General features: G+C 40.4%; 1 protein-coding gene across 2 annotated transcripts in view; it reads right to left on the bottom strand.

The window, feature by feature from the left end:
• Nucleotides 1-1,183: 1,183 nt before the first annotated feature.
• The window catches only part of LOC143319033 (protein phosphatase 1 regulatory subunit 29-like), a 249,560-nt gene continuing 238,638 nt past the window's right edge, over nt 1,184-12,105 (bottom strand). For both annotated transcript variants that reach the window (XM_076727591.1, XM_076727592.1), the window contains exon 8: nt 1,184-12,105. This exon is cut by the window's right edge and continues 18,904 nt beyond it. The gene's annotated coding sequence lies outside the window, so the exon portion shown is untranslated.

The following is a 12,105-nucleotide window of genomic DNA, read 5'->3' as shown; positions in this document are numbered from 1 at the left end:
GAGACCAAAACAGAGCATTAAACTAGATGCTAGACTTACATTTGTCAGGTGTCCAAAAAAATGCTATTGCTGTTCATCTGCTCATTGTGTAAGTTGGCAACTTGTGTGCTAACATGTTTGCTACTTCATTAAGTTTTAAGTCAGTGTTTAGAGCTTGTTTGAGTGCTCCCAAGTGGCCAAAAATCAATTAATGTAGATGCAGCAGAAATACCACAGCATACAAGCACCAAATAAAAAGCAAAGGTCTTTGTACAGATGTAAACATAGAGAAATAATATAGGCAAAATGTACTTAATTATTGAAGTACTCAGTACTCCCTGTGAGTACATTGGTGTTCATTGTCTGTGTATACCTTGAGGAACAGCCAAGAGGTCTTTCAAGGAACTGCAGTTTTTCCACACGCACACATTTTTCAGGCTGGGGTGCCTTTGGATTAGGGTTAAGACACCAACCATGAACCACAACACCCCTGGTTCAAGTGGGGCTCTCTGTTGCATCTCTCTGTTCCTAGTTTCCAGTCATCTTATAAAAGCATAAATTGCCCAAAAATATAATTTAAACAGGGAGCTTGGAATGCAATACCACTGTAACTGAACATAATTTTGCATAATCATCCAATATCAAGTGCTTGAAATCCAAGCTCAGTATTCCAGGAGTGGCTCAATATTTTCATGCATTTCACCTAGACTATGGTCTTGAAAAGGAAACATAACATCTCTTTACTATGCAGAAATTACTTATTTTCACACCAATAACTGGCCAAGTAAGAGAAAGTGCATCATATTTACTGAGATGATATTTGAAATGACACGCTTGATATTTGCCTTCTCAGTGGAGGCAGTTTTCAGAGAGCCGCCTTGTGCGCGTGGTCATTGTGGACGGATGGCCACATTAAATGTTTCAGTGTGTGGCTTTATAGCTCCTGACACAGCATTGTGATTGAACAGCCATGACTTCCTGTAAAATGAGACTGACACGGTTCAGTCTAGCAGGGCCAGGCCGGTGATGTGTCCTCGTATATCATCAAATAACAGAATGCATGGCCTTTATTGGACGAATAATCAACATGTAATAGGACCACACGTTATCTTCCACACAGTTAGATTCGCAGCACATTTATGGCTCTTCATAAAATTATACCAGAGCATAAAGAGGAGACAGTAGAAAATGGGCTTTTCTCAATAAATATTTATTGCAAATATAGAAATAGACCTTTTTGTACAGAAATTATGAGAATTACTATCTACCATTGTACTAACAATTACTGCGACAAGAGCTGAAGCTGTGTTGAAATGATTACCGTTGAGGAAAAGCAGTAGGAAAAGAATGACGACTATAACACCAATCAAACAAATGTCTGCTGCGGTGAGCATTTGTGTCTGCTGGTATTGACAGACAGTTTACTTATCACATTGTATTTTCTTTCTAGCCAGTGGAATCAAAATTACTGGGTGGTGTCTGTGTTGCTTTCACCTTTCCGAGCTTGTTACATGAATTAGAACTGAACAAGGTGGTAATTTTCAGATTCGACACCATCTTGCAGTGAGTTGGCACAACAGATTGCTTGAAGAATTCTGTCTAGTCAAAGAGGTCAGTGCACTAAATTAAAGACACAGGGGACACAGTCCCTAATGGCAAATAAATGACAGGTCTTTTTTATAGAAGTTGTCAATGATGTTCTGTCTGCTGTGCAAACCAAGTCTAGGGAACTATATTTTTGACATGTAGCTTGATGATGACAGTGTAAAGACACATGATTGGAGTTGTCTGGCTCCCTGTTCCTGTTAGGGGTGTTGTTAGCTCTCTGAAGGGGGCTATTAAAGAACCAATTTGTGCCAGGCCAAGATGGTAGCCCGGACTCAGCAAAATATAGTCATTTCAAACAGTTTATCTGGAGGGTGAATACCTTTAGATTTTTGAGGGAACGGACTGCTGCCTCTGAAAAGACTGAACCTAAATGTGTTAAGAAAAGTGCTCGTGTTATTCATTGCATCGTCAAATTGAACTGCAATGTTGGTTTGAATTGCAGTCCTAGGCGACTGAGCAACCTGGCAATGGCAGGTAGATTTCAAACTCTTAACATTTAGAGATAAATCCAGGTGGCATCAATACCAAAAAATTGGATGTTTAGCAATTAAATGATACAAGAGACAAAATGACATTGTTTTCTGTTCACAGGGCACTTACTGGATGGAGACATCACACTCAAACCCACACCAAAAGCTATTTTGTCAGAGAGGATGAATTTGCAACCTCTTTCAGCCTCATTTTGTGATTTAGCCCGATAGGACTGGTGTGTTATCTGGTCGTTCAAAGATAGTTCAAAGCAGAGGCAGGCTGTGAGATTAGTGGGCTGGGAATGGAAATGCCAAATGGGAACATCTCTTGCCTTAACTCCTGGACCAAAGAAGGGCCTCAGACAAGCAGTAAAACATAAAATAATTAAACAGCAAATCCAGTTGCCTTTGATTTATACTTCTATATATTCTACTAATTTGTTTTCTGACAATCTTCATAGACAAATGGAAATGGGCTTGAATTGGACACATTTTGTGGCTCCTTTTCATTCATTTGGGTTGGCTGTTTGGTCATCCATGTTCAAACTCCCACCTGCCTGCCCTTCCACCAATCCAGTCACCCCACCTGCTTCCCATTCCCTCAATAGCTCCCTGGTATATTAAATACTGGTTCCCTGCCCGATTGTCTTTATCTTGTGTGCTTTATCTTTTTGGCATTTTGTTTTACCTGCTTTTTTTCTAACCTAATCTTGTTTTTGGTACCTGGCTGATGTTTATTGGATTATTATGATGTTGATGTTTATTGGTTATTATTTGCCTTAGCCTGACCTTTTATATCTTGTTTGCCTGCCTTGATTTTTGTATCCTTGTGCGACACTGCTGTGTGATGAAGTTAAATGATACAATTACAATTACTTTGTAAAATAAAACAAAACTAAACCAGATAAAACAACCCTGCTGTGAAAAAAACAATTACAGCATTCAATAGTCTCTGTTCTGCATGGACTCATCTCATCAATACTTTACCTGCAATGTTAAAGGACTTCACAGGAAATGGTGTTTGTTAAAGGCCACTACAAAACTGAAATATTGAATAAACAACACTGTGAGATTTCTATCCTTATATATGAACGGGCAACATTCTGCCAAGTAAGGCTATGTTCCAAGGCTGGATTATTTGTCATAATAAATGTCTTTTGCGGTTTTGAATGAGTTTGTCTTACTTTTGGAGCAGAATCCAGAAGTTCTGTTTTGTCCTCTACTGCTTGTCTTGGTTTGGAGAAAATTCACAAAGAATAATTTATTACAAAAGTAACAAAATTAGCACGATAACCTTAGATAACGTTTTACCCACATGACTACCAAAACATGGATCCCATGTGAGGTCTGTAAGAGCTGCACATTTATCCTGTCTTGACCCAATCCAAAGTCAGAGGACAAAAATACAGGCCTCTACTCATGGCCCACCTTGGTCCCATTAATGCCCTCCTGATACGGGCAGAATGTCCCACATGGGGCCCGCATGGAGCAGATGGACGAAAAAAGCCCAGAACCCATGTGGGGCCCATGAGAACAAGTCAACTCAGGCCATGCAAATGGAAATCCTGGGTCATGTTCAAACACAGGGATTTGTAGGCTAATTCAAGCAATGCAAATGTTTTTTAATAATGGCTGGTGATCTAAATCCATCAACAAAGTGATAGCACGTGTGTTGGTAATGAGAAAAAGTTAAATGCTATATGAAATCCTTTTATTTCAAATGGCTCTGTGACTGCTCCATCCTCCCTCTGCCTCATTCTGCTTCTGCCATTTCACGAGGATCTGATATAAAACATCAGTGGACTGTCTGTGTCTCCAATCCTGAGTCCCATCGCCCTGAGCAGCCATTGTTTCTGTGGCCCAGATAGCAGGTTTCTGCTGAGAGAGGAGGTGGACGGTCTGCATACTGATTCGCAGCTCTCATGCCCCATCCTTCACTCTCATTAAAACAAAGGACGGAGGGAGGGAGATCAAATGGAGACAGGGAGAGAGGGGGGACGAGAGAGAATCACAGGTGAAAGACAGAACATATTAAGACAGACTTGGTTAAGAAAGGGAGATAGGAGAGGAGAGAAATCATTAAACAAAACCCTGGTGCCACTGCAGCACTTCAAATCAATTGTCAAGTCCTGGCCCTCACAGCGAGATAGCAAGAGGGAGGAAAACAGAGAGAGAGACATGGAGGGACATATCGAGGGAACTTAAAGGTCAGAACACAATGAGTTCCCATCAAGGAGGAGGGCAGAGTCAAGTGCTCGCATCTACCAGCCCATCTCTGTTTAATGCTGCAGGCCACCGGTGTCGTTTCCACCGCAGGCAGCTTCCCGCCAGCAAAACAAAACTGTGACAGCCTCTCAGCTGTTCAGAGTGGAATTCGGATTGCTTTAGTATGTGAGCCACGTATTCAACATATCTAGTTTGTGCATGGTGACTGCAGAGCTGCCTTTGCATTTCAGGAATGCTGAGCAAAATCTGATGCTTTCGCTTTATAGTTTCATTTGAAATGTGAAAAGTGTGGCCACCTCAGTGCTTATATTCTGGTGCAGAAGTGACAATATAAAATTGTGCTTTATCATCACGTTACTTTTCAATTACATTTAAATAGTTTTCTCCAAAATAGGATATAGACAATTTGCCACAATTGCTCTTCAGGGTTTTTGATTCCTGAGCTGTCCTGGGTGTTGCTAAACAGCTGGTGTGACTGACGGCCAGTAGTTTGCCTTGATTGATCGGCCTCATCATTTGCTTCACCCGTTCAATTAACAATAAAGAATCTGGTTGCTGAGTCAGTGTCAAGCTACCCTTTCTCCAGTAAGTTCTGTGTTGTTTAAGAGGTTTTTAGTTCATTTCACTTCAGTTAGTTTTGTTTTCCATCTCTGGCAGAAGCATTTCCTATGTTGTATTGGATTTGATGTCATTCCTAGATTCATGCCACTTTCTTTGCCTTCACAGTTGAGTCATTGAGACATCTCAGCCTTTAGCGATAATACCACTGATCAGTTAATAATGAGCAGCTGTTGATCCCTTCATCCTCATCCATCCACTCTTGGAAGTTTAATGTGCGTCAGATGGGGAAAAAATGAAATCATATGACATCAATTTTAGGAATGATTACCTTGTGTTTCACAGAATATTTCACTCTTGTGGTGAAAGCAGCAGCACGAAACTGCACCTGTGGCCTGTTATTTCTTATAAAGTCTGGTCTCATACCAGTGATTTTGCCTTGTAAAACTCTTATCTAAGATGCTCATTTAGTCATTTATATTCTTTTAGTGGCTGTAGATTCTCCACTGAAACATAACCTTGTGTTCTGATGGTGTATTTAAAGTTGAATGAGCCATTTGTTACCTGTTGCTGTTGCTATTGTGAAAAGCAGATTAAGTGATCTTAACTGATGGTTAAGGGCAAAAAACGCGTGCTCACCTATTCTCATATTGGAATGAAACCTCACAAGTCCTTCCTCTTTCATATTAAGAGCTGCTTGTTCTGTCTTTACATTTTGGGACCTTTAATACAACAAACATATCATCAGACTAATTTGTATACTGCAGTTCTGCTTAGGATGCAGGAGCCGAGCGATGTCGAGGAAGGACTCCTCCCCTGTGGCAGCCATTTTAAAAGGAAATGGTCTGGTGGAATGCATTTAGATTTCCTGTGATGAGGTGGCATTTGAAGCTTTGATTCAGAAATGTAAATCTGTCTCTCATGGGAGAAGGTTGAAAGGGGGATTTGTTCGGGTGTAATTTGAAAGCTCAGAGGAACAGGCTTTCCCAGTGCCTCGGAGAATAAATATACTTTGAAAGAGTGCCGCATGATTTGGGATTATCAAAGATATCACATTTGTTGATGGAGAGATCAGATACTGCTGTGGCGTGACAGGAACCAAAACACGATAACGAAGAGTGCATCAAACAAGAAACATTCAGCAACAGCTAAGTTAGTCATAAAAGGGCTAAGAAAACTGTGTATTTATACTCACAGAAGAAAGTGACAGTATTTTTTTTTTTTTTTCATTTTCAGAAACAGTTTGACATACATCTACTCAGCCTACACATCCATAAATATCTGCTCGATGAAAATACAGGAAATCATGCAAATATAACACTTTATTTCATTTGTCATAAGGGACATTTTTTCCACCTCTATACTCTGGATTCTCTTAATAATTACAAGTAGTCATTGCACAGTCCCCGACCTTTTACAGAAAAAATGTCATCCCTCTTTCCCCACCCTCCCACCACCCTCGATACACAGAGCATCATCCCTCTCTTCCCACCCGCCCCTCCACCAACGAAACATATAGAGATAACAGGCTCAGTAGAAAAACAGTCATTTGTTCCTACAGTTTGTACAAAATTCACAGATTTATCTTGTTTGTTTGCCTCCTTCATTTAGTTTACACACCACCTCCCCAACAGGCAACCAAACTGCTGTAAAATCACACCATAAATAGATCAAAGTACTCGAAATAAAGCAAACAGCAGCGAACAAAAATGAACATAGGCTGGATAGAAATAGATACAGCTGCTGATACGAGTCTGTGAACATTACAGCACAGCAGTGGGGGCAGTACAGTGAAGACAAATGGTGTTCACATTTCAGCCCATTGTTTGGATTTCAGTCTTCTTCATGCATGTCACACCGCAATGTCATGGTTCCCCTCTGATCTGTCGCTTCGCTTAACAAGCTAAACTAATGACAACTGGCACAGTAATAGAAGGCTTTATTAGTGTTGACTGTGACTCTGTTATTTGGTGGATGGAACAGTGTTAATGAGTTCTATTTAACTCCCTGCTAATATTAGCTTCATAAAAATGAAACTGAAGGAGAAGAGTACAAGAAAAAAAAGCATGAAAACACAAATATTATCAGTAGAACTTCATTTTTTATCCTCCTCATCTACTGGATAAAAATAGAGAAGCACTAAATTCAACAATACAGAAATGTCCTTGTTGCTGAAATAATTACAAACAGGATTTATTTTGTTTCAGTTTAACAAAATATTTCCATTTTGTGCGGGCTTTCATCAGTGTCACAGATATTTTGGAAACTTTGCCGTCAGTGTGGCCAGCAGTAAGGGGGGCATAAAGACAGAAAGGTCAACAGAACTAAACCAAGACCCCTTCAAACCCACAGCCTCACGACAGCCAATCAGAGTGAGAGACAGCAAATGTCCAAAAGTCACGAGGTGCATATTGTGACTTCAGGAACTGCTTTCAGAATCAATAATATTTTGGAGATCCAGTCTATAATCCACAGTCATTGGGTAGTTTTGAGTGTACGATAAGTGACAAAAAGTTTGGAATTTGTAAAAAAGAAACAAAACAGAGAGGCGTATCTTTAGCTGATCAAACATTTTACATCAAATTGGGAGTTGCTCTTTGTTTGTTTGTGTATTTCATACAATGTTCTCTTGACCTGGGTTGCTTTTTGCTACAAAGACAGATTTGTATTTCTGACAAACTGAAATAAAACTAAATGTGAGAGTGTGCGGCTGATGTAAAAAAGAAAATAATGATGCACCACAAAGTTTCATTTCAGAATGACATAGCTGAAGTTTGGACAAAATGACACCATCGAATCACTGAATAATTCACCGTCAACAAAACGATTGTGTTTCGAGGATCGAATCATCAACATTCTGATATGAAACCTCATCTGCACACAGTCATTATGACTGTAAATACTATTAACAAGACTTAAGATCCCACTAATGGTCCCTCGAGGCTGCAGAGTCAATCAGACTAAACCAGAGGAAATTATTCAACATGCTGATGAGTTCACTGTTCTTCCAGTTTGTCCTGAGGGGGGTTTTTAGAGGAAAGGTCGAGGGGTCATAAAATAGGTTTATCCCCTTGGGAGCTGTAATCAGCAATTTTAATGGCAATCTGCTGAAACCATTATGACATATTTTATGTACAAAGTCAATATTTTGGCCTGAGGGTGGTGCTCAAACTGGTGCTCCAATTTCTTAAGGCTTAATCCTCTGAGGAGCACGGCTGTGTGCAGGATATTTAATGGCAATCTGTCCATCTGACTATTTGTTATACAAGCAGAAATTCTGTGATTAATTTGTGATTATTTGTAATTATGATGCCATCAGAGAAAAAGTCCAGAGTAACAGAAAACAACAGGGTTCATCTTCTACAACCATGAATATCCACAGTGAGTTTAATGGAAATTTAGTCTGCAGTTCAGCAAACCCAGGCCTTATACCATGTCCGGTAAAAATGGAAAAAAATAGAATAAAATTGCGGTTAATTTTTACTTGCTTCTCTTTCGTTTGCTGTGTTACATTCAAGAGATGAGCCTCCTGCCTCTGCTTAATATTCGACAGGACTCAGGAGTGAAATCTGTATTTTCTGATCTTAATGGTGGCAGACAAATAGCCAACAAGGCATTGTGTGGAGTGTGCGTGTGGAGTGTGTGCGTTTGCCTGTGCATCTCAATCTCCTTTTGCATGACAGCAAGCGAGACTACTGCACTGTGCTCTTCTCTTCTCACCTGGTGTGTATGTGTGTGTGTGTGTGTGTGTGTGTTTCATTCCTCAGTGGGAAAGTCTGAGGTCACAAAGCAAAATCATAGTAAAGTGTGTAAAAGGCTGCAGGCACAAACACTCAAAATGACTCTCACATACAGTCATGATTACTGCAATTAAACCAAACAATTAAACCAAACACACATGCACACCGTTAATGTGTGTTTGGTTTAATTGCCCCTCTATGATCTATTCCATCAGGAGCCCCCCAGCTGCTTATCAATACAAACTGCAAGGAATGTATGAGTACTGGAGCAGAGGATGAAGGGAGGGAAGCAAGATAGCGGATCAATCAAATGCATGAAGTGGTGGTTAAGCTGACATATACTGTCGTGCTGAGTAAAATCACGTCTTCACTAATTCAAATTTGCCCGCTCAAGCTTTCTCCATGGTGATTTGTGGTTTCAGCGATCCTTGCTTGGAAGATGCAGCCCAAATGAAACCGGATCAGCCTGTGACACGTGATCAGATGAGTGACAAAGAGGATTTTATGTTGTGATTTCAGCCGGTATTCATTTTATGGCGCAGCTAGAAGCTATTTCACAAACCTATTTTTGTCGTTTAGGTATAAGAACCTAGTTTGGTTGTTGTGGGCTAAAAACCAAAGAGATCCATTGGTCCGTCGACAACGTGCTCCAAACAAACAAGCACGGTCATCGATTGACAGGTCACTTATTTATCATTCTTTACAATGATTAGGTGATCTGATCTGCATCATCAGTTAAGGGAAATAAATCAACTCTGACTGAGCGTAAAGATGTGATTCATTTCCTCAGGTGGTCGATAAGTGTTTCATGCAGAAAATGCTGAATATAAGCATTAGTTAAGATCGACAGTGAGAAACAAGGGGGAACAAGACATTCTGTAGTGCTCAATGAAGGGAGAAAAACTTTCAGCTTATTGTTTGGATTGATAAAGCCACATCCACAATCAACTTCTAATTCACTTGCTAAACTGCTGGATGGAAAATGCGCAATGAAGCAGACCAAGATCCACTTTTCCATGTGGTCTTGGTGCAGCTGTTCATCAACCTGCTGTGCACACCCGTGAGCACCCATCAGGGCTCTGCCTAACCCGATGAAGTGCTACAACAATGCCCTTGTGATAGCTTACTGATTGGTATCAACTGGAAAAGTAAGTTATGATTTTGAAAATGAAAGGTGAGCTGAGCAGAAAGCCGAAGTGTAATATTTTTTAAGTTTAAGACTGCCGTGCAGGACTCTGGCAGAGATTTGCCTTTTCCACAGTCGAAGATGAAGGAACAGAAATGGAGTGCAAAGAGAGGAAATGAGGGGGAGGCGAGAAGATGGCTGGAGCGTGACACTGCTGGAGAACGGCAGGGGAGACCCAAAAGTCTATCTTGGTCACTCGAAAGGCAGAATTAGCTGTGAATAGCTAGCAGAGACAATTCACCCTAGACAAAGGGCAGGAAATGCGTTGATTGGCTAGTTTGCTGAATGATCACTTCAGAGTGACTATTGTTGGTCATTAATTGAGATAGGGATGATCTCTCAGAAGCGTGAGAAAATGTGGTGGATTTGGAGTTCACCAGCATGCCACCTGGGGTTATCACCATGGCAACAGCTGGAGATGTGGGCTAAAAGGACTGATTGGGCTTATGTGATTAAGGTCATTCAGCAGCTGACGAAAGACAATTATGTGATAGTGTTCTTCTGGAGAGGAATCTACTGTAAGTACGGAGACTGAAATGGTGTAACAAGGTGAGCGGTTTAGTGTAAAAGAGCGGCTGGTTATAAAGACATCCATGATGCAGAGTGAGAGAACTGAGGCACAGCTGTGCAGATGTGAGAACTGACAATCCTCCTGGTTCTAAGACGGCACTCAACTGAAGTGGAACCTGAAAACTCTCTCTCCTCTCAGACTGGGTAGCTGCTTTTAAGTTGGATGAAGCCTCTTTCATTTGGCAAAAGAAAGCATTCATCATGAAATCTAAATTGAGAAAATTCATTGTCTCAGTGTTTTGTGGTCCTGAAACCACTTCTGTAAAGGACTGTGACCTTTCCTTGTCTGACTTTTTCACCAAGGTTTCAGTTTAATAAAAAAAGGAGAGGCTGTGATCTGAGGATGCGCTAACAGTGGGATGGCAACTAGCTGAGGCTGTTCAAAGTATATATTAAGTAACATTATTGGAATAATCATCAAAACATAAAGACGTCACACTCTCTCCTCTCTGCCACGTTCCCAATTTTATGCATCCTTTCACAATTTCACGTTTATTACGCCGCTGTTCGCCCTTATGTTTCCGAACACATCTCTGACACTATCATTATTGTGGCTTTCTGCCATGCTAACTGTCATGTCGCTGAAATGTAATTTCACACGTTGTCAGAGGTAACAGTGAAAGCACATCACTCGTGGTGATGTGGTGTGATCCCAGTGGAGAGCTGAGAGTTCGCATTCTAACAAGTGACATAACTGCAAATGATGGCTGACACAGCCGGGCCCATTTATTTTGTTTCTGCCAAACAAAGCTTAGCAGTTATGTAACGTAAGTGTGTGGTTTATTTTACTGTGTATATTCTGAACTGTCTGTGTTTTACCAGGTATGCTATGTTTTTACTATGTCAGTTTTTGTTTTGGCACAGTATAAAACTCAGGTCTCAAATTAAGGATGAAGTTCATATTAAGACAATGTCTGATCCCAGTCGTACAGTGAGATTCACACACCTTCAGCAGAGACAGTATGAGTGTCATCTGTAATTGAAAGGTGTTGTACAATTGGGACATTTAACTAGAAATTCAAACACAGAGGCAACACAAAGTGTTCTACATGTTTAAAATATAGACTTTACTAATATTCAAAGCAACTGCTACAAGTAAAAGTTAAAAGAGGACTTAAAGATACAGGTTGTCAGAAGTTGTAAAGATTGAAAAGATGTTTGAGGCAAATTTGATTTGTGACTTTTGGGTTCTATGAATAAAACTGATTTGACACACACACACACACACACACACACACACACACACACACACACACACAAAAAGATGCTCATACAATCCCTGCAGTCAAACCAAATGCAGTGTCTTTGAAGATAAAACTCTCCTTTTCCGCAAACGACAGCATTTGTTGTTTGGTCAAACACTAAAAACGTCTGTTAACATTCTGCATGAAAAGTGACCTTGATGTGATTATCATGCCACTAACGTCTTGGGGGGAATGTCCAGGCTTAGCATACAAAGCATCTGACTTTGACACAGTCAACTGCTGTGCATCTGTCTCTGAACAACAGCCATTATTAGTTTTAATTAGCCAAATGGTTAAGACACATACCACATGCCCACAACTGCAATGTCCACATTTCAATTACAGTTGAGGACCTTTGTTGCGTCTCATACTCCTCTCTGTCCCTTCCTTTCCTGTTGAACCATCATCATCATAAGGGCAAAATTGAAAAAAAAAAAAAAAAGAAAAACGTAAGACACTATCTTTACTTGACCTCAAACAAGTAGTTTTAGCTTCCTAAAATCAACCAAACATCGACATAGTGG

Source organism: Chaetodon auriga, chromosome 4 (assembly GCF_051107435.1).
Source record: "Chaetodon auriga isolate fChaAug3 chromosome 4, fChaAug3.hap1, whole genome shotgun sequence".
Lineage (NCBI taxonomy): Eukaryota > Metazoa > Chordata > Actinopteri > Chaetodontiformes > Chaetodontidae > Chaetodon > Chaetodon auriga.
The sequence above is the reverse complement of the archived record's forward strand: the minus strand, read 5'-3'. Positions and strand labels throughout refer to the sequence as shown.